Consider the following 21,899-nt stretch of genomic DNA (forward strand, 5'->3'; position numbering starts at 1 on the left):
TGGGTATACATTTTTTACAAAAACAAAAAGTGAAATTTTCCTTACGTAATAAATGGACAGCCTCTTATCGACGTGAATGGGAAGTACACGTCCAAGTGCCTGCTTTTTTGGTTACTTATGTCCTACACGGAAAATTCAAAATACTTTATTTTGTGTCGATTTTACCCTAAAATGAGTATATCAAATTTTTTAGGTTGTTTTTCCTCTCTCCCCCACCGATGTTGTCGTAAATAAACGAATATGTGTCTATCCAGCGGGGGTCCTTGAAGCCAATAAGCTAATTTTGGGTAAATGTAGATTTACCCAAATTTGGGTCGAATGAAGGGGATCTTGGGTTGAATTTACCTACTCTTGAGTATATTTTTAGCTAGAGGTAAAGGCAATTTACCTAGCATAAGTTAAATCGATTCACGCAAATGTTGACTTATTGGGCCGAACTATGGGATTGCGTCAAAATAATCCAATTTTGGGTAGTTTGGCGGTTCCGTGTGTACCGCGTGCAGCATTGGGCTTTATCAATACGGATTCCCATAGACATGATTTAGCGAATAGTATCTTTCTAAATTCTAAAATTAATTTTCAGCATTTTACGGGTGCATTAATAAGCTGCTGAAATGTACTCCGTCAAAGCAATATGGCGAGTTAATTTTTACCACAAATGCCTAAATTTTCACTCGCAAAATGATAGGTAGACGGAGGCGCGTTGGGAATACGGAGCCAAAATGCGTGACTTACCGATAAATCTGAAGCGGCACACAAATTGACGTTCTCGGTCAGACTTTTTTGCGGTATATTTGTGCACATAATTATTGATCACTTGAACGAAACTTTGGGTGCATAGTCAATGGCAGTGACGAATGTGGTGACTAGCTGACTAGTTGTCGAACCGGTCACAGCTTCTAAGTCGACTATAAGTTGTATCTTGGTCATAATTCGATTGCGTATTAAAACCGTTTATATCACGAATGGATGTTTTATATTGGCTCCACCTCTTGCGCTTTTTTAGTTGTAATTTAGTCGTTAATATGACGATTGGTTCAAATGACATAACTTTCAATATAGTTGTATACAAATTACAGGAACTAATTAATGTCCAATTGTGTTGCTTGGGTTTAGAAATACTGAAAACTTTCCGACAAGTTTTTCAGAAATAATTGGTGGAATTTCTCCAGTGGTTCCTCCAGGGATTTTCTTGGAATTCTCAAGAGATTATTCTTAAAGTTCTTGTTCCTTCAGGGGTTTCTCCAATAGATTCTTTAGTATTCCTCTCGGCATTGCTTTGGATTTATTCAGACCTTCAGGAATTCTTTCAGATTTTTCCCCAAAGATTCTGTGAACTAGATTTATCAACAGTTAGAATTCTCTCAATTTTTAGTTAGGCATTCAGTTATGCAAATCAGATGGAAACAGATTTTTATCTATTTTTCGACGTTTCGGCACGATGTATTTTGTCTTAAATTACTCCGAAACGTCGAAAAATAGACAAAAATCTGTTTCCATCCGATTTGAATGACAGCATGCCAAACCAAACGTTGTGATTCTCTCAACAATTTTGCAGAAATTACTCCAGAAATGTTTCTATCAATACCTGTAGTGGGGTTTGCAGTCCTTCCAAACATTATTTTACATATTCGTTTATAAATTATTTTTTTGATCTTCAGCGGTATTCGGAAGAACTCTATGGGACTTTTTTATTGTTTCTGCAAGATTTCCTACAGAAATTTCTCCAGGAGTTCTTCCAAGGATTACTTCAAAAAACCCTGTGGGGATTCCTCAGAAATTTATTCAGGGATTTTCAAGAACTCTAGCAGTATCCTAGTCTGCAATTTCTGCCAGCATTTTTTGAGAGATTTGTTCATAAATTTTTCTTCGGTTTTTTTTTCGAGCTTCTGCTTTTCTTGGAATTATTTGCATAAGTGTTCCATATTTTTTTTCTTAGAATTAAGAGGATATCTTGAGTTTGTTTAGGGTACTCTCCGAGATATTATCCTTGCATTCATCCAGGAATTGCTTCAGTTATAACTTCGGACATCGTTACAGGATTTTTTATCTGTGAGTTTCTCAAGAAAATTTTCAAAAGTTCCTTCTAGGAGTTTCCAAAGGTATCTTCAGCTGTGAGGGACTTTTTAAGACAATCCTCCGGGTATTTCTGAGAAATTCCTTCAGAGATTCTTTAAAGAGTTCCCCAGTATTTTTTGAACACGTTCTCGAAAAAAAGTCTGAAAAATCCATGGAAGAATATCTGAAATGTTCTGCTAGGATCTCTAAAGGCATCTAAGAATATATTTCTGATGGAGTCGCAGGAGTAATTGAAAAACCCTTGTAGGAATTCAATTTCATGATTTTTGTGCACAACAGTGTATGTGTCAGATGTTCATCTTATCCCATCCGAAGCAAGTTTGGATTGTGAAAAGAAGCTAACCATGTGCGACTGTGGAATCGAATTCAGTTCTACGCCTACTGGCGACGGATATAGCCGAGTGACTCCGTATCTTGAAGGAATAGAAGTGCCCGTCTAGCGAATTGGGAGTCGTGAGTTCATCGAGCACATGTTTTGAAAAAGTCTTTTGTGGGCTGCGTGGCCATGCGGTTAGCGGCATCAGGTGTTTAGGCATATTGTAAGCCATGGACTGTGAGTTCGATTCCCACCCACGATTCGGTGAAAAACTTTTCGTCCAACGGAAAATTATTCATTGGATCACTGGGTTCGTGTTTTCCGTTGTCTAGTGTAAGATATCTTCAGTCTGTACAGAATCTGGCTGAAGACAGTATGTAGTGTCTTTTTTAAGTATCTAGAGATAAAGATACCTCCTCAAAGGGATTTCAGGAGAAATCCCAGCAGGAACCTCTGAAACAACCCCTGAAGGAATGTTTTATTTTACAAAAATGGAATCCCTGAAGAAATCTTTAGAAGTTCTTATGAATTAATCCATGGAGGAATATCTGGAGAAATCTTAGGAGAATTTGTGAAGGAAAATAGGAAGGAATTCTTTAAGATCTTCCTGGAGAAGTCCTTTTAAAAAAATATATTGGGACACCATTGGTGGAATTCTTAGAAAAAAAATAATGAGGAATAAGCAGAAAAAAACCTGGAGAAACCCTTTAATAAAATGATTAAAGAATTTTCTGAAAGTATTACTGGAGATATCTGTGGATGAGTTTCTGGAAAATACTGTAGGAATATCTGGAGAAACGCATAGATAAGCGTATATAAAGATCCTTGAAAAAAAAAAACTCTTGAGATATTTAAAAAAAAATCCTAAGAAACATTTTTCAATTAATTTCTGAAAAAAAAACCATTGAGAAATTATTGGAGTTATCTTGAGGAGGAAATCCTGAAGGAATCTCTGAGATAGCTGAAAGTACTAATGCAAGTATATCTGGAAGAATTCCTGCAGAATTTCCATGCAGAAATTTTTAATGGAATCCCTGGAGCAATTTCTGAACAAATCTCTGGTGGACTTCCTGAAGCAATGAACGAATTTTTGGAGGAATCTCTAAAAATATCTGATGAAACCAATGCAATGGAAGTGAAACTAGGGTGCCTGTACCAATTATGGCACTACCTAAGGAAACCTATTTATACAAAAATAACGAGAAGACCAAAGAATGTCATCAATAAGTTAAAACACAGGTTGGTTTCTATACTTCACAGCAAAAATATAGAAACGGAGCCTAAACTACTTTTAGTATTTATTACAGCGTGTGCCAATGATAGGAACCCTGTACCAGTTATGGCAACATTTTTTAACTTCGGTTCCTTTTCGCACTATTTGCATGCATTCCTTATGGGATTAGCCATAACTGGTACACTATGGCGATATTAGGTGCAAGGAAGCCGAAATTTTAAGGAAAATGATTTATTTCTACCATAATTTGAGCAAAATGTGGAGTTTAAATGAGTGCAACCATCTTTTGTGAACGTCATCTGTTGTTCACAATTTTTTTCTTGTTGATTTACATCGTTAAAGGGTGAAAATCAACTATGGTGAATAATTGGTACTATAGCCATAATTGGTACACTTACCCTATTTATAAAGGAATCTCTGTAGGAAATTTAAAAAAAAATCCGTGGATGAATTTCCGATGTATAACGAATCCCTCGTATAATTTCTAAAGTAATTCCTGGTCGAGTTTCAGACGGAACCCCTTGAAATCTGCCTTGAAGAATTTGTATTTGAAGAAAGCTCTGCAGAAATTTCTTAAAAGAACCCGGAAAGAATTTCCAAAAAAACATGGTTGATTTTAAGATTAAATTTCTTCAGTAATTTATGACGAAATCCATGGATTATTTTAAGAAGAAATCCATAGAAGATTTCCTTGAATTTGGACTCCCTGGAATAAATCCCATTAGAAGATTATGAAAAAATATCTAGGGATTTTTTAAAGAATCCCCAAAATCATATCTGAAAAAGTCCGTAGAAGATTTTCTAAAGAAATCCTTGGAGAAATATCTGTAGGAACCTCTGATTTTCTTAAAGTAACCCTGAAAGAATTTCTGAAGCAATGGATGATTTCCTGGAAGAAATCTCGTATGGATTTCCGAAAAATCTATGGAAGAATTTTTAAGGAAACCTATGAAAACTGTTCTTGAACATTTTTTTGGAGAATACCTACAGGACGAGTGGAGCGGACCTGGTGTGATGGTTAGAACACGTGACTATCACGCCGAGGACCTTGGATCGAATCCCATTTCCGACAAACTCACAAAATGTGAATTTTACCTTCGGAAGGGAAGTGAAGCATGGGTCCCGAGATGAACCAGCATAGGGCTGAAAATCTCGTTAATACAAATAAAAAAAACCTACGGGACGCGACACGAGAACGTACTCAACACGTATTGTTCTTACAAACAATTTGAAGGGTTTTGAATTTACTTTCTTAGACGAACGGTTTCGGGTTCGATGCAGCCTAACGATGGACAAAGTTCGACTTGTTACGGATTTCTGGAGAAATTTCTGCAGGATCCCAAAACGAAAATCCGAAAGAAATTCTAGACGAAATTCTAGCCGAAATTCTGAAGCAATCCATGGAAGATGTTCTGAAGAACTTTGAAAAGAAATCCGTGGAAGACTTTCCAAAGGAATTTCGGCAGGATTTTCTAAATGAATCTAGGAGCCATATCGGATAAATAAGGTTTCATAAATGAATTCGTAAATTGTTTAAATTTCTTTCTGGAATAATCTCTAGAAAACTTTGAAGCAAATTCTAAGATTTTTTTTACGAATCAATGGAAGAATTCCTGAAGGTTTTCTTAGGTAAATCTCCGAGGGCATTCCTGACAGAATTTCTGTTAAATTCCCAGGAAGATTTTCTAATTGTATGGAAGAAACCATTTGAAACATTTCACCATGAATTTGTCTAGAATTTCTTCCCACGAATCATGAAGAAATCCAATGACAGTTTTGAAATTCAACAACAGTTTTTAACTAAAAATTTGATGATGAACACTACTTAACCCGATTTTCTTTTACTTTCAAAAAAAAATGTTCAATTTGAGAACCCCTTATATAGAAACTGTCGTACATTAGTTTGACGCCACCGCCAATGGAAACTATGCGTGCGTACATTTCCTTGTTCGCCCGTTTATATGAGCAGCCGCCTATCTATCTGATTGCTACATTCGATTCACACCGTTCACAGCTGGAATAACTTGTCAAACTTGAAATTCGTTCCACCCTTCCACCGCATCTACACGGGGATCGATCAACTCTCTGAGTGACACTCCTCGATGATCAAATCTGATCGTTAGTCAGAGACAATCGCCCCTTTTCGGACGCGCACCTGGGCTGGGATATGATCTTGTGTCATTGTATCTACAGTTGAGTCTGTTATAACGCCTTGCAAACTCCTTCCTCACATCCACCGTAAATCGTTGAATATCTTCTGACCAACTGAGCTTTGGAGACATCCAATCATAGGCGAAAAAATCTAGAAGATCTAGAAACTGCACTGGACGTCATGTAAGGTAGGTCGCTTATAGGAGGCTCAACTGTATGTACTCCCATCTCCCCGTTCAAAAAGGCGCCAGGCCAGCGCGGGGTGGTGGGTGGATCAATGTTACAAAAGGTGATCACTGAAGACGCTGTACCGGCCTCCTGGCCAATTAAGCGGTTGTTGGCCTGCCGAAAGTTTCACGATCCAATGAAGAATATTGATGATGCACTGCCGATGGCGCCGAGAGACGGCTCCATTACCAGCCCGGCATGGTGCCAGCGGTAGCGATCATCGTGACTCGAAATGTCAATCGCCGGCAAAGCTGAGATCTGAACTGATGAAGGTTGTGGGGTTTTATTAAACGATTCCATAAGCAAGCAGATTTGATTTGTTTTCTTTCCTGCGCAGTGCGGGGCGGAAATCCGATTGTAAAGCTAATGGACTGAAATATCGCTAAATGGCGAATGGATATGCCTGTTTTTTTTTGTCCGCCAGACGGTAATGGTTACCTTTTGTTTGCGTGGACGTTATAAAATGGGGCTTTGTGCAACTCCGTAAATTGCGGTTCTTACCTGAAACGAGACAATGAATAATAAACGGTTAGATTGTGGTCATTTGTCGTGAATAAATCATACTTTAAGATGGAACTAATTTGACTTATTTACTAATGAGACTCATTTCCAAGTCCTAAGTGATGGCACAAATGTCCCAATTTGAGGATAACGTGCCTCTGCAGCCGCCTTGCTGATGCCTGAAGTGTACTGAAAGGCTATATATTCACTCAAAAACGAATTTTCGACAAAAGGCTCGGAGAGTCAAGTTACATATACACACCTAGAAAATATCATGTAATTTTAAGTGTCCTGAACCTGACATATACGAGCATCTTCAAAAACACAAATTTAGAGGTTATAACATGTAAATTTACGTCTTTCAAGACACCCCAAAATAAAACTTATTTTTTCTTAGCGTCTAGCAATCGCTAGAACCTATTTGACAGATAAAACATAGAAAAGAAAAATATTGTCATACATGGGATTCGAACACCGGATCTGCTGATCGTGAGCCACGTCGCTTACGTCTCGGCTATTTCACCGAGTTAGATGCTGGCTGATGAACGTGATACTGATTCTACGTTTCTGGTGAAACGAATTTGTTGACATCTAACGCAACCAACCAGCACTTACTTGATGCGCGTAAAATTGAGTCCAATTTGTGATTCAGTCTTGAAAACGTTTACGTGTTTTGGTGATTCCGTTTCGTGGAAATTTCAGAATTTCTAAGTGTGTACCAATCAACTCAGTTCAGGGAATTGAGATGATGTCTGTGTGGGTGTATGTATGTATGTATGTATGTATGTATGTCTGTGCGCAAAAAAAAAGTTCACTCACTTTAAAGGCATTTGTTGACGATTTTTCAGATTTTAGCACGAATCGAACCGGAATTTTACCGCATTGTTTGCTATTAAAAATGATCCGGATCGGTTAAGGCGTTCCGGAGTTATGGCCATTTTAGTGATCCGGATCAGCACCGGTAGAACTGGCTGTATATAAAACCGAACCAAGTTTCGTTAGGCAGTATCCCATTTATTACGTAACGCTAAAATCGAGATTTGTATTGTACCCCCCCTCCCCCTCCGTAACACTCCCTCTCCCCCTAGAGCGTTACGTAATTTGTGGACGGCGTCTTATGGGACCGTTTATAAACCAAGTAGACCAAAATTTAGTCATCTCAGACCACCCCTTCCCCCTTGTAAACTTTTGTCCATACTAAAAATTTAGAAATTTGTATGGAGTGTAGACTTTGGCCATTTGTAGTCTGAGCTCTTTCATGACCCTTGATGATATAAACTATTACGTTAGAATGAATACTTTTTTAATTCTGTTCGGGTCCGTCACTGTGGGATTAGACCTATTGTGATATTTTTTTACATATTCGTTTATTTGGAAGGCTCGGGCGCCACATGGGCATAAAAGAGCTGAAATGATTTATAAATTTAGGTTTTTACGTTGTTTACATTTTTCAAATTTTTAATAGCCTTAATACTATTTAAGTTTGTGGAGCCAAAGTAATCGCGGCTGTTTCGAGGTTAGGGATAACAAATATTTATAATTGGAAAGGGATATTTGGACATTACCGGGATCCTTAGTGTAATGAAGGATGCATTACTCCATTGCAAATGACAGGCAATAAAGTATTGATTTTGCTGCAGTTCTATGTTTTATTTTCTCAGAACTTTCAGAAGCTATCAAACGTGATAATAAGGTCACACTATTTACACTAAAGAACCCCCGAATGATTTCAGGGAGGACTCTAAAAAGGAACCTTAGGAGGATCCAGAATGGAACTCCTGAAGGAACCCATAAAAATGTTTTTGGATTAATCTCTACAGGAACTGCTGTATGAATCCCTGAAGAAACTTCTGCAGGAATCTCTTTCAGAGATCCTCGCAGAAAATTCTGAAGAAATCCCTGATTGAAATTTCCGAGGAGTTTCAGAAGGAAATCCAGGACGAATCTTCGAAAGTAATTCCAGGAGAATTCCCCAAAAAAATTACAGCAGGAATTGGCAAAGGAATTCCAGGAGGAATCCCTGACGGAATTCCAGCGGGAATTTCTAAAGAAATTCGAGAAGGAATCCTCAAAGGATTTCTAGGAGGAACCAACGAAAATATCGAGAAGTTAAAGTTAATTTAATTAATTTAATAGTTAAAGGAATTTCAGGAGAAATCCCTGAAAGTATACTTGGAGGAATATCCGAAAGAATTCCATGAGGAATGCTGGAAGGAATTCCAGGATGAATCATAACATAAGGTATTCCAACAGAAAACTTAGAAGGAATTCTAGGAATAATCTCCGGAGGAATTCTAAGAGAAATCACCGAAATGACTCTAGGAAAAATCACCGAAGGAAATCCAAGAGGAATCCACGACGGAATATCAAGAGGAATCCCAGAAAAAATCCCAGGAGGATTTGATAAAGGAAATCCAGGAGGAATCCACAAATTAATTCCAGGTTTTTTTAAGAATTGTAGGAAATCCTCAAAGTATTTCTAGGAGGAACCATCGAAAAAATATCCAAGAGTAATCCTCTTAGGAATCCTCGTAGAAATTCCATGAAAGCTCCCCGAAGGAATTTAAGGAGGAATCTCCAGATTAATTCTAGAAGGAATCCCTAAAGGAATTCCAGGGGGAACTCCTGAAGGAGTTCTGGGATGAATATCCGAAGAATTTCCAAGCGGAATACTCAAAGGGTTTTCATGAGGAATCCCTGTAGGAAGTCCAGGAAAATTCTCCGAAGGAATTCCAGGAAAAATTCCCGAAGGAATTTAAAGAGATATCCCCGAAGAAATTCCAGGAGGAAGCCCTACGGGATTATTGAAGAGTTCACTGAAGAAATTCCAGAAAGAAACCCAAAGGGAATTCCAGAAGGACTCCTGAAGGAATTCCATGAGGAATTCACGGAGTAAATCCAGGAGGAATCTCCGAAGGAATTCTAAGAGAAGTCATCAAAGAAATTTCAGTAGCAAACCCCGGAGAAATTTCAGGAGAAATCCACGTTAGAATATCAGCAGACATCCTTCAATGATTTCCTGGCGGAATCCTCGAAGGATGTTCAGCGGATCTTTCCAGGTAGGGGGAAGGATTTGCAGGGTGTATTCTCTAAAGAATTTCTGGAAGAATTCCAGAAGGAAATCGTTTAAAAACTCTTGTAGAGACTCCATGAAAGATCCCTCAATAATATCCTGCAGATATGCCCGATTATAATCCTAAGGGAATTATTGAAGGATCTCCTAAGAGTTTCTCTGAAAGAACTCCTGTAGGAATTCCTCAATGAGCTTCTGGAAAAATCTCTTATGTAACTCCTGGAGGCATCCGTAAGTCTTGCTGGAAAAATCTCAATCTCAATCTTCAATCTGAAAGAATCCCAGGAGCGATCCCTGGAAAAACTTCTTGAAGAATTCCTTAAGGAACTTCTCGAGCCATCTCCTAAGAATATCCTGAAGGAATCTTGGAAGGAACTCTTATTTAGGAATCCCTGAATAAACTTCTGGGGTAATCCCTGAATTCTCCTCGTGGTATCCTTGGGTCTTAGTTTAAGATTCTCTGAAGGAACTTCTGTAGGAATCCCTGAAGAAACATCTGCAAGACTCCCTGAAGCTCCTGGAGGAATCTCTTATGGACCTCCTGGAAAGAACTCCTGTAGGAATTTCTAATAGTACCGTAAACTGGGGTCAAATTGATCTTCGGGTCGAAATTGATCACACGTTTTTCGGTTAGGTTTAGCATATTTCAAGTAATTTCCTTTTAACTATCGTGCAGTTGGGAACCGATACTAAACGATATTTGCTTGGAAGCTATTTGAAGAATGTTTTATCTAACGGAAAATCGTCTGATCAATTTCGACCCGGAGATCAATTTGACCCCGGTTTACGGTACTTCAGAAGGAATCCCTGCAGGAAATCCTAGACAAATGTCCTAAAACCTCCTGCAGGAATTCCTGAAGAAACTTCTCACGGGATTCTCGATGGATCTCCAGGTGGCATTCATAAATCCTCCTGAGAGAATCTTTAAAGGTACTTCTGGAAGGATACCTGAACGAACTACTTTTGAAATAGCTTAGGGAACTTCTGAAGGAATTTTTAATGAACACATGAAGGCATCCACGAATCCTCCTGAGGCTTTCAGGGAGATCCCTAATTGAACTCCTGGAGAGATCATCGAAGGAACTTTTGGAGCAATCCTTGAAAGAACTCCTGAAATAATCTCTGAAAACGTTTCATGAGGTATCCCGATGTAATTCCAAGAGGAATCCCCGAAAGAATTTCAGGAGGGGTTCTTGAACAAATTCCAGGAATTTCTGATGGATCTTCTGGAGGAATCTCTGAAGAAATTTCTGGTATAGTTCCTAAAGAAACACCTGTAGGAATTCCTGAAGGAACTTCTGAAGGAATTCATAAAGGAACTTTCAGATTAATCTCTCAAGGACCTCCTATGAGAATCTCTGAAGTATCTTCTGGATGAATCTCTGATGTATCTTTAGGAGACATCCCTGAATCCTCCTGAAAGAATTTTTGAAGGTACTCTTGTCGAGGTCTTCCTGAGAGATCTTCCGGAAAAAAAGATTATCCTGGAGGCATCCCTGAAGAATTTTCTGGAGGAATTGCAGGTGGATCTCCTGGAGGCATCGCTGAACGCGTCTGGAAGAATTTCTGAAGAAACTTCTGAAGAGATGTGCATGTGTGTTCTAAGAGTTGAGAAATCAATTATTGTAATCGAACTCTTATGATAGTAATCGTGAGATTTTTTTTTTTTCATCTTTATATAAACTTAAATTTGTTCGTGCACTGATCACCAGCGCGAAACATGAAAATCGGCGGCGTGACAAACAGCGGCGTATGGCGCTCCGCTGATACCTCGGTCGGCGTCGGCGTGGGACAAAAAGTATCGGCGGCGGCGGCGTGGCACGGCGGCGCACAGGTCTAATCTGGAGTCCAAACATGGTGGCCAGAATATCCAAAATGGCTGCTCCAAATTCAATATGGCGGCTGTTTTATGGAGTTTTAGGCCAGGAATATGAGTATATTTGGTATTGGGAAGATGTCTGGAGGCCAAAAATAACGACCAGAATATCCAATATGACGGCTTAAAATTCAAGATGGCGGCTGTTTAATGGTGTTTTAGACATTAAAACCATGCAATATGGGGTATATTTCGTATGGGGAAGATGTCCGGAGTTCGAAAATGGCGACCAGAATATCCAGAAAATCCAAAATGGTGGCTCAAAACTCAACATGGTTAGTCTGTTAGTGAAATTTTAGGCCCCAAAACCATGTAACATTGGTAAATTTGGTATGGGAAAGAAGTCCGGATTTGAAAAGTGGCGAAACAATTTCCAACAAATTTCCAGAAATAACCCTTAGATAAACTACGAAATCATTCCAATAAATGTTTTGTTACAGCATTAGCCTTGCTACCTAGAATTAGCGCAAATTGGGAAAATATTTAGTGTACGTTATATTGAGGCACAATAAACGAAATAATTTTTGGTGACAACTTATATTTTTTATTTTTGGTTTTGTGAATTTGGTTTAATCGTTATTTGGGGTTAATTTCTCGTCAAATTCATCAACATTAGCGATTTCATTTCTACTTCGGTATAACGTACAAAAAGAAACTTTATTTGTATGTTATATCGAAGATTGCGGTCCAAAATCCAAGATGGCGGCTAAAAATTCAAGTTGGCGACTTTTAATGGAGTTTAAGACTCTAAAACCACGCAAAATAGATATAATTGGTTCGAGAAAGCCCAGACAACCAATTTACACGTATAATGAAGTTTATGTTCATGTTATACGTGCTTTTATGCGGTACAGTTACATCGCATAAGATGCAGTAAAAGTGCCTTATGCGTACAAAAGAGGAGGCGCTATACGTGCATTGACGGAAAAATAATAACGCTATATGATTTCAGGCGATATCTTACGCGATGCACGGTGTGCACTATTGCGGCGTTATATATCATCTTATGCGACTTAATAATATTCGAAAAAAAAAAACAATTCTTGTCACCTCAGTATCGAACTAAGAACCTTTGGATTTTCGAGCCACACTTCACACTGAACACCAAACACTACTTATGAATCACACTGATTAAATGTTATGACCTTTCAACTCACCTCAGTGTTGGAATGCACTTGGTTTCCGTGCGCTATCTAGAGCTCTAAATGACGAAACGTGTTTTCCCGCACAGTTATCACAACCTCTCTCTTGCTAGCACTACCCATTATAAATTATCCGGTCATTAAAACAAAAATGATGACTTTATAACTTATTTTGTAACCATAATTATGACTGTTAACTTTCTTGTAGCTTCTTGGCACTCCAACAGCACCTCTTTCATTGTTATCACATATCACATCGCAATATACCAACGTTAACGATTCTAGTTTATGCGAGTTTGTATGCACATTTTAACGAGTTTATTTTTACTTTTATGCGATTTAGCTTGTACACCAATGCGAGTTTCACTGACATTATAAGAAAAGTACCAAGCGAAGGCGTATAATCATCGCAGTGCGCAATTATGCGAATTCAATTGACACTTTGCGAGTCCGCTCGAACTCTTTTGCGAATGAGTAAAGTTCGTCGCAATAAAACATAAGAATATCGTCTACTACGATGTAGTTATACATTATAAATGTTAATTTGCACTTTTATATGATTTTACCAGACACATCGCAATAAGTTCAAAAAATAACATCATATGCGATAAAAATTGTCATTCAGACGTATATATATGCGATAGTGAGTTAAAATAGTACTTTATACGATGTACAGCGTACATCTTTATGCGATTTCTGGTTGTCTGGGAGGTGACTGGAATTCAAAAATGGCGATCAGAATTTCCAAGATGGCGGACTTAAATCTAATATGACTGTTCAAAATTCAAGATTTTGCTGTTTTTTAGAGGCTCAAACATTAAAAGCCAGTTATACGATATGCTTTCTGGTGTTATGAAATAGATTTGTTTTAAACGTATTAAAATGCGATATTTAGCAAAATGCCACTACAGTTTTGTTGAAATGGGTTTTCGAAGGCACGAGAAAGGTGCCATCACTGCTAGGTGGATTAATTTGGGGTTTTCAACTGAAAATATGTTTTCGGAAGATAATGAAGATTCCATTAATAAAACATTGTGGCCCTATCCAACCTTGGCACCTTGCTGAATACCTACTGAATATTATAGGCTCTTATAATTAGCAAAAAGACGTTGTCACCCTTCTGAAGGTGTGTGAGTCCATGCTATTGTAGATATTTACACCCTCTTCTTCTTCTTCTTCTTTATGGCTCTACGTCCCCACTGGGAATTGGCCTGCCTCGCTTCAACTTAGTGTTCTTTGAACACTTCCACAGTTATTAATTGAAGGGCTTTCTTTGCCTGCCATGGCATGAATTTGTATATTGTGAGGCAAGTACAATGATACGCTATGCCCAGGGAGATGAGAAAATTTCTCCGACTGGAACAGGAATCGAACCCGCCGTCTCCGGATTGGCGATCCACATATTTACACCCAATTCTATAATTCAGTCAATTTCCAACCGATTATCATGAAATTTTGTACACATGTAGGCACCATTAGTACTATCCATGTACGATGTTTCATGTGAATCAGTCGAAAATTGACTGAGTTATAGCAAAATCCAGACCCGCGCAAAAAAAAAGAATTGGGTGTAAAGCATTGTCCAGTTAGAATCCGGACGCAGATAATCACTTATATCTCAGAGGTGGAATAACAAACAGAAATGGTGAAGCCCTCAAAACAAAGATAATTTACTGTAGTTTCATGGAAAAATATCAATAAAATTATTTAATTTAATTTTTAATACATTTTCTCATTTTTTCCGTGATTACTTCCTTAAAAATCTGCACAATGGTAGTAAATTTTATCATCAACCCCTTCGGCGGATTTGTTTAACAATCAGGTCATCTCTGTAGTGTCCTGAGACCCTCTACCACAGAGAACAGACGTCTATCTTCGCTTTCTGCCTTGTGTAAAACTTTGTAACGGTCATATTGAAGTATGTGGTTATGCTCAGTGTTGAAAAAGTCATTTCGTCATTTCTAAATTCAACCGCTTACAGCTCATTTTAGAAGCTGAACCTGAGAATATGGTATATGAAGAACTTGTGCGGCAAAACCAGTTCTGCAAGAAAGTCACGGAAAAAACGGTCTTTTTTAAATATTTAAGGTAAATGTCACGGACTACCTTCGAAAAATGCAAATGATATTCATGATGAACATCATTTCTCATTTTTCGAAGGTAGTCCGTGACATTAACCTTAAATATTCAAAAAAGAGCGGGTTTTCCGTGACTTTCTTAGAGAACTGATTTTGCCGCACAAATTCTTCATATACCATAATCTCAGGTTCAGCTTCTAAAACAAGCTGTAGGCGGTTGAATTTAGATATGCCGAAATGACATTTTCAGGACTGGTTACGCTCCCGTTGCGCGGCGCTAGCGTCCCATCACTTACATTGTTGTGTTGTCAAATTTGTTTCCAGTGCTCGCCGTTTTTGGCCGTTTGGCGCTCGTGTCGCTTTGTGGGCTAGTGTATTTTAACGATGAACACTGCCATCGTGGAGTCAAACCGACTTTATATGTGGGGCAGTCTCCGTTGGTGGCGTTGAGGTATGCATAAATCCTTTACACACGATTTCGACGTATTTTTGTTCGAGCTAAATGTCTGTTCTCTGTGCCTCTACCAATCTGATTAGGATTCCAAAGAAACTTTGCCAAATATTTCTCTTCTTGCGAAATTACGGGCTATTCAGTGAATTCCAAAGAAGCGAATTTTGAGTGCTTTTTCGTTAATAAACACTATCCAGCAGTGATGACACCACTGCACATCTCAGGCTGTTGTGATAGCTCACCAAATTAGCTCAAACCTCTACAGATCCCTTGTGTGCATTTTTGAAAAGCAGCACGCGATTCTGGAGGTTATCCTCTTTGTACACATTTGGTGTCAAAATCGTGATGTGAGAAAACGATGTCCAGAGCTCGAACTTCCTGGCAAATCTTGGAATTCCAAGCAGATTTATCCATGAACATAAACTTCAATCTTCCTTGGGCACTTCCTCATGGCATGGTTAGCAACACCTGTGCACATCACACATAATGGTTATGGAGACATTAACATTTTTCGCGACTGTCGTACCTGACCACGCTTAATTTTCAGCGTGTTTGTGCAAGATTTTTTTCCTTCACTTGTCTTCAACCTGAAATAACTTTTCACTCGTAGCAAGAAAATCAATGAAATTTTCACCATCAACTTGGTGACTTGATCAGACTGCTGTAAAAAAAAAATGATTATGATCATTGAGAGCGTCACAATAAATTATCCTTTCCGTCCGGATTCTAACTGGACAATGCTTCAGTAGCAAAATCTGCTACTAGGTATACTTACCTCTACAACTATATCCATGGTTGGTGAAAGTGTTTATGCAACAGAATTATGAACAAGAGTGTCAGTTGAATCTACTGCAAAAATGCTTTATTAAAAAAACTTTTAGTTAACAGAGCGAACGGGAAAATATCACCATACGCATTCTTCAACCTCTGTACCATCAAAATCTTCAGATCACGATTTATCAACAACGAATTAAGACGCAGCCCTCTCAACGATCACCACATGATTCCAACGATAACAAACACTCGATTGTGTCGATGATTCCATTTCCTGGATTCAATTCTCCACGTTGTTCTGGAGCTGCTGCTCCACACTGCAGAATGCCGCCGCCGCCGCCGCCGCCACCGACAAAAACCAGTTCCGACCTTGAAACTGACACTGACTGGCAGGGCACCTCACGGAGTGCGCGGGCTACGACCTGAGGTCGAGCCGGGTTCAGCCCGACCGACCGACGACGACCAGTTTCAAAGGCCGAAAGCCCATGTCAAGGATGTTTTCGTGTTCCGTGAACGTGTTTTGAATTCAACGCGGGTGCCTCGGTCGGTACCCATAGCAGTGGGCGGCGACTGCCGGCGAAAGTCGATTGGTCGACCACAGTGACGATAGTTTTCGTAGGTGTTTCGATGACTGGTTGGACGCACAGAAAGATGACGTATCGGTAACTGCAGGGAACGTTGCCATCTCTTCCAACCTTTTTCAGCTAATGATGATTAATGAGAGCTGAGATAACTGTAATCTCCTGGTTTGCGGAGAATCGTTTAAACTGGTGCACCGCCGCCATTTCCGTCTCATAACGGTTATGATAGCTGAGCTGAGGGTAAGGTGGCCGATTAGTGGGAACTGCCACAGCCAGTTGAACCAGTCTCCCCCTATCATGGGGGCTACCAGCAGCGTGCAAAGACAATCCTTAATTGGCGATAATTATACAGTTTTCCGTGGAACTGCAACCAACCAAGACTCGATGGAATTTAGCTCTTGAACATGAGTAGCGGCACACAGCACGTTTCAGCAATTTCCTGACTCCATTCGACGACCACTCATTTAACGCCATTTACATTCCGGCCGAGTTATGACCTTGCACAGTAGATCTACGGTATCGAATGAACAGAAAAAGTTTCACTCATCACCGAATTCTATTCATAATTCCACGGTCGTAGCAGAAAAAAAGCGAGCCACGAGATAGATATGGTGCGATATGGAAATGATGCATGGTCGCTGCTGAAACAAAGACAAAATATCGAGAGCTCGGCCTTCCACCAACAATGTCCCCCGGTTTCGGACAATAGATGATTAACCTTTATCATTTATTTAAAGTGTTTTGGTCAGTACACTCAGCGAAGTAAACTACACGGTAAAAAATCTGCACTCTGATATGAACTGATTGGCACTTGAATTCGCACTACTGTCTTATCTGTTTGTTATCAATTAAATATCATTCGAAAAAGAACATTCAATGCCTCTTCAATTTTAATGGAAATTCACTTCAATTCGTTGTTGACAATGTTTTGATTTCAAACCTAAAATTAAAAAAAAAAAAGCGTTCACCACACCCAGATTCGATACCAGGACCTCGAGATTCACAATCATCTGTTTCCCCACTACACTACTTCATATCTGTTAGAGAGGTGCGTATCGAAGCGAAACACTTTCTACCACCTGTCATCTATATTTACTTTCATGTCCAAAACAGTCATTACCAAACCAATAGCTTTTCACTTTGGATCGTACAGCTTTATACAGTAGTGCAAATCGAAGTGATTTTCAGTTAATTCCTCTGGTGGGTTTGTTTTGGTTCTGAAATCAACAGTGACAGCATTGCAATTTCAAAGGAAAAACATTGGTGATCATGTTGATTGGGATGTTGAATAGTTAATGGATTTTTCCCTTACATCGAGCGTGCAGATTTTTTACCGTGTACCGAGATTCATGAAAATACCTTATGAAATTCAGCCATAACTGTAAAGTATGGATGCCATAAGAATACCTTATGAAAATGGAACATGCTTATTATGACCTATTTACTTAAGATAAACTTATGAAAAGAGCAGAAAAATCGTAAAATGATGCAGACTGGAATCGATCGATGAACGTCGAGATCACTGAGCTCGTGCCCAACCCACGCGGCTATCGACGCTTGAGAATTTCGTGTTGCTAAATGTGTATAAAAGCCAAACTGTGAGTCGATTTTGTGCCATAAACCGACATTTTGAAATTCATTCTAGCCGTTATGAATTGTTTAAAGGCCATTTCATAAGTTAGACCTTATGATAATCGTAGGTTTATTTGCCTGAGTGTATCAAACCCGCTAACCTCAACTTGACCTTGCTGAAATCCTTCACGTTTACAGCTTCGGCCAAATTCAATTGTCACTTCTTAGGTAAAATTTGCTAGTCAAATAGACTAGAAGAGGTTCTTACAACCATTATAAAACTAGAATGAAGGGTATTTGGTTTTATGACAGTTCTCAGAACCTCTACAAGACTGATTAGACATCAAAATGTTACTTGGGTTGTTCATTTTCAAAAACATATTCATTTCAGCCGACTATTTGGAATTAAATGGAATAAGCTCGCCAAAAAATACCCATCATGTGTCCACCGGAGGAGAAAACCAAAAAAACAGCTAAACTCACTGAATATTTAAGAACTTTCAAGGTTACGGAACAGTAAAGAATATACTAGTTGATTTTTCTGGTGAAAGGCAATAGCATTTTTCAAACTTGTAGAAATTGGTGTCAGGCTATTCGGCCGAAGGCCATTCGGCCGTAGGTCATTCGACTGTAGGTCATTAGGCTGAATGGTCATTAGGCCGAATGGTCATTGGGTCTTCTTCTTGCCGTTACGTCCTCACTGAGACAAAGCCTGCTTCTCAGCTTAGTGTTCTATGAACACTTCCACAGTTATTAACTGAGAGCTTCCTCTGCAAATGGCCATTTTGCATGTGTGTATCAAGTGACAGGCACGAAGATACTTTATTGATGCTGAATCTACTGATATTTTACCCATGAATTTTTCCTTCTTTTTTTTCTTTTTTCTTTCTAGTATCATTGCTTAAATAGTTTTTGGCGCTGAAACTGCTGATATTCAATTAATAAATTTTTCCTTCTTTAAAACATAGGCTATTCTTTCTAGTTTAATTGTTAAACTAGTTTTTGGCAAAAATGGTTGGAAAAGGTAAAAACAACGGCTTACTTTCAATTCGTCCTGATGACCATTCGGCTTAATGACCATTCGGCCTAATGGGCTACGTACAAAAGGCTGAATTACGAAAGGCTGAATTAACAAAAGGCTGAAACATGAAAGGCTAAAATTACAAAAGGCTGAATGCATCAAAGGCTGAAATAACATAAGGCTGTGCCCGTGTAGCTGCCGGCTTAGAATAGCACTACGGATCACCTGTTCCGGGGGTAAAAGTCCACCAAACAGGTAACCCCAATCCAAGGTGTCAGGCGACCCGTGCTGAGGGATGAATGGTTGAGGGGGTTTAAAAGATGCTCAATCTTTAACGGAGCCCGTAGCGTGGGTAGATCGCCTTTTTGTGTTGCGTTGCGGTGTTAGATCTACCAAACCGAAATCTAGTGTCGTCCTATTTTTCAATTTTGGAATATGTGTTCTGTTAATTCAAGGAATTATAGTATTTAGTCCTTGCTACTGGTGTTGTGATGACTTCCAGTCTTTGAATAAAACTAAGTTTACCAACTTAACTTTGCATATAGTTAAAAACCTCACCATCTGAGGCTAAACTCAATGCAAAGGTAATCAAATTGGGTTAGGGATCCATGTATGTACTAACTCTTCGAAAACTGGAAAGTGCTAGTACGCAAGGAACATACTAGAATCCTTATTGCTAAACACATGTTCCATTATTGGAATGATATTGCTGCTAATGTTAAAACCCGGGTCCTACTGAGGAGAATTTAGCAGTAAAACAAGGGTGATGCTAGGTTTCCGATGCATGGCCAATATCAGTAATATTGTTTTGTTTTCTAAAAAAAACAAAACAAAAACTGTATCAAAATCGATACTTTATTGCCCCTCAATGGCAATTGAGTAATGCGACATGCACTACACTAAGGATACGGGTAATGTCACAATAGATCTAAAAACTGGTCGCAGTGACAAACCCGAACAGGAATAAAAAAAACATAAGGCTGAAATAGTGATTCGACTAGTTTTCAACCTCATCAGCCTAAAGATTAATCTGAACCGATCACTCTCAGCATGACTACCCGTTCGCTTATTACGTCGGCTACATATATGAGCCCTAATCATAGACTGTGCTTAGTGAAGAGGCTAATGATGCATACCAACGAACATAAAAAATGACTGATGATATTTCAATCAGAGATTTTTGCATCTTTGAACATGATTCGAGTCATGCTGTTGAGATTGGTTGCCATGACAGCTGCCAACAATGTCATCAGAGATTTTCCCTTCTTTTAAACATTTGCTATTCTTTGGAGAAATACTATCATAAGTCCAGTTCAACGACGCAGGTTGAACTTGCTCGAAGTTGCTGCATCTCGCTTTTACCCATTTGTCATCAAACGGGTAAGAGCGAGATGCAGCAACTTCGAGCAAGTCCAACCTACGTCGTTGAACAGGACTATAGTTACATAGGCGATCACTAATGTATAAAATGGGATTGTTAGCGCGGACAAACAGTCCTAACGCTTCCCGTTGTAAAACATAGTAACGGAAACATGTTTGCCTAATGACAAAAAAAAAATAGTTTGGCCAACCATTAACCAATGAGCGTAGTGTGCGTCAAATGTCAACCTCAAGCAAATCAATACAAGTGCCAGGGCTGGTCGGCCAACTAGCAAATCTTCAAAAAGATCGTTATATCAGTGTACGATATGAATAATAAGAGTGTTATGTCTGTTTATCTGTGATGTTAGTGTTGGGCTGGTCTTCTGCATGACTGCTTATGGGCTCGTCGTTTGAGAACTAGTCGAATAATTATTTCAGCATCATGTTTTTTCAGCCTTTTGATATTTTCAGCTTTTCGTTATTCAGCCTTTTGTAATTCAGCCTTTTGTCATGTCAGCCTTTTGTGTTTCAGCCTTTTGTACGTAACCCCAAAATGCTGTAACACGAAAGGCTGAAATAACAAAAGGCTGAATTACGAAAGGCTGAATCTCAAAAGGCTGAAAATGTCAAAAGGCTGAAATAACATAAGGCTGAAATAATGATTCGACTAATTTTCAAACGGCGAGCCTAAAGGCAGTCATGCGAGTCTAAAGGCAACACTAACATCACAGACAAACAGACATAGCGCTCTAATTATTCATATCGTACACTGATATATTGATCTTTATGAAAATTTGCTAGTTGGTCGACCACTCAGCCCTGACACTTCACGCCCAGAAAACCGTTCTGATAAACGTGAACAAACAAAAGTAAATATGAGAACAAGCAAATATACACCGTGAACTGGAACTAGTTCCAGCTGTCAATATGGGCGTTCTAGAAAACGTGAAATCTAGTTCACGGTGTACATTTCTTATTGTTGTTATCGTTGCTATGCAAAGTTGTTGTTTGTTTCCGATGCCGTGACTAGGAGTGCACGTATATCGGAACGGATTTTTTTGCGTGTTGCATCGGTTTTGCTTGAATTTGATATTAGACGCACACTACCGCTCTTTGGTTGATGGTTCATTGGACGAACATGCTTCCGTTACTATGTTCGAAATCGGAAAGTGTTAGGACTGTTTTTCCGCGCAGAAGTATGCATTATTGATCGCCAACATAACTATGACAGTATTTCTCCAAAGAATAGCATATATTTAAAAGAAGGAGAAATTTCTGATCACATTGTTGGCAGCTGTATTGGCAATCAATCTCCATAACAGCATGACTCGAAAGAATAGCTCATGCTCAAAGAAGGAAAAATCTCCGATTAAAATACCATCAGTCATTTTTGTGTTAGTTGGTATGCATCATTAGCCTCTTCACTATGCACATTCTATGACTAGGACTCATATATGTAG

At 38.9% G+C, this 21,899-nt stretch overlaps 1 protein-coding gene across 5 annotated transcripts in view; it reads right to left on the bottom strand.

The window, feature by feature from the left end:
* The window catches only part of LOC109420237 (probable chitinase 10), a 254,076-nt gene that overhangs the window by 153,495 nt on the left and 78,682 nt on the right, over positions 1-21,899 (bottom strand). The window lies entirely within an intron of this gene.

The sequence above is a fragment of the Aedes albopictus genome, chromosome 2 (genome assembly GCF_035046485.1).
Source record: "Aedes albopictus strain Foshan chromosome 2, AalbF5, whole genome shotgun sequence".
NCBI classification, from domain to species: domain Eukaryota; kingdom Metazoa; phylum Arthropoda; class Insecta; order Diptera; family Culicidae; genus Aedes; species Aedes albopictus.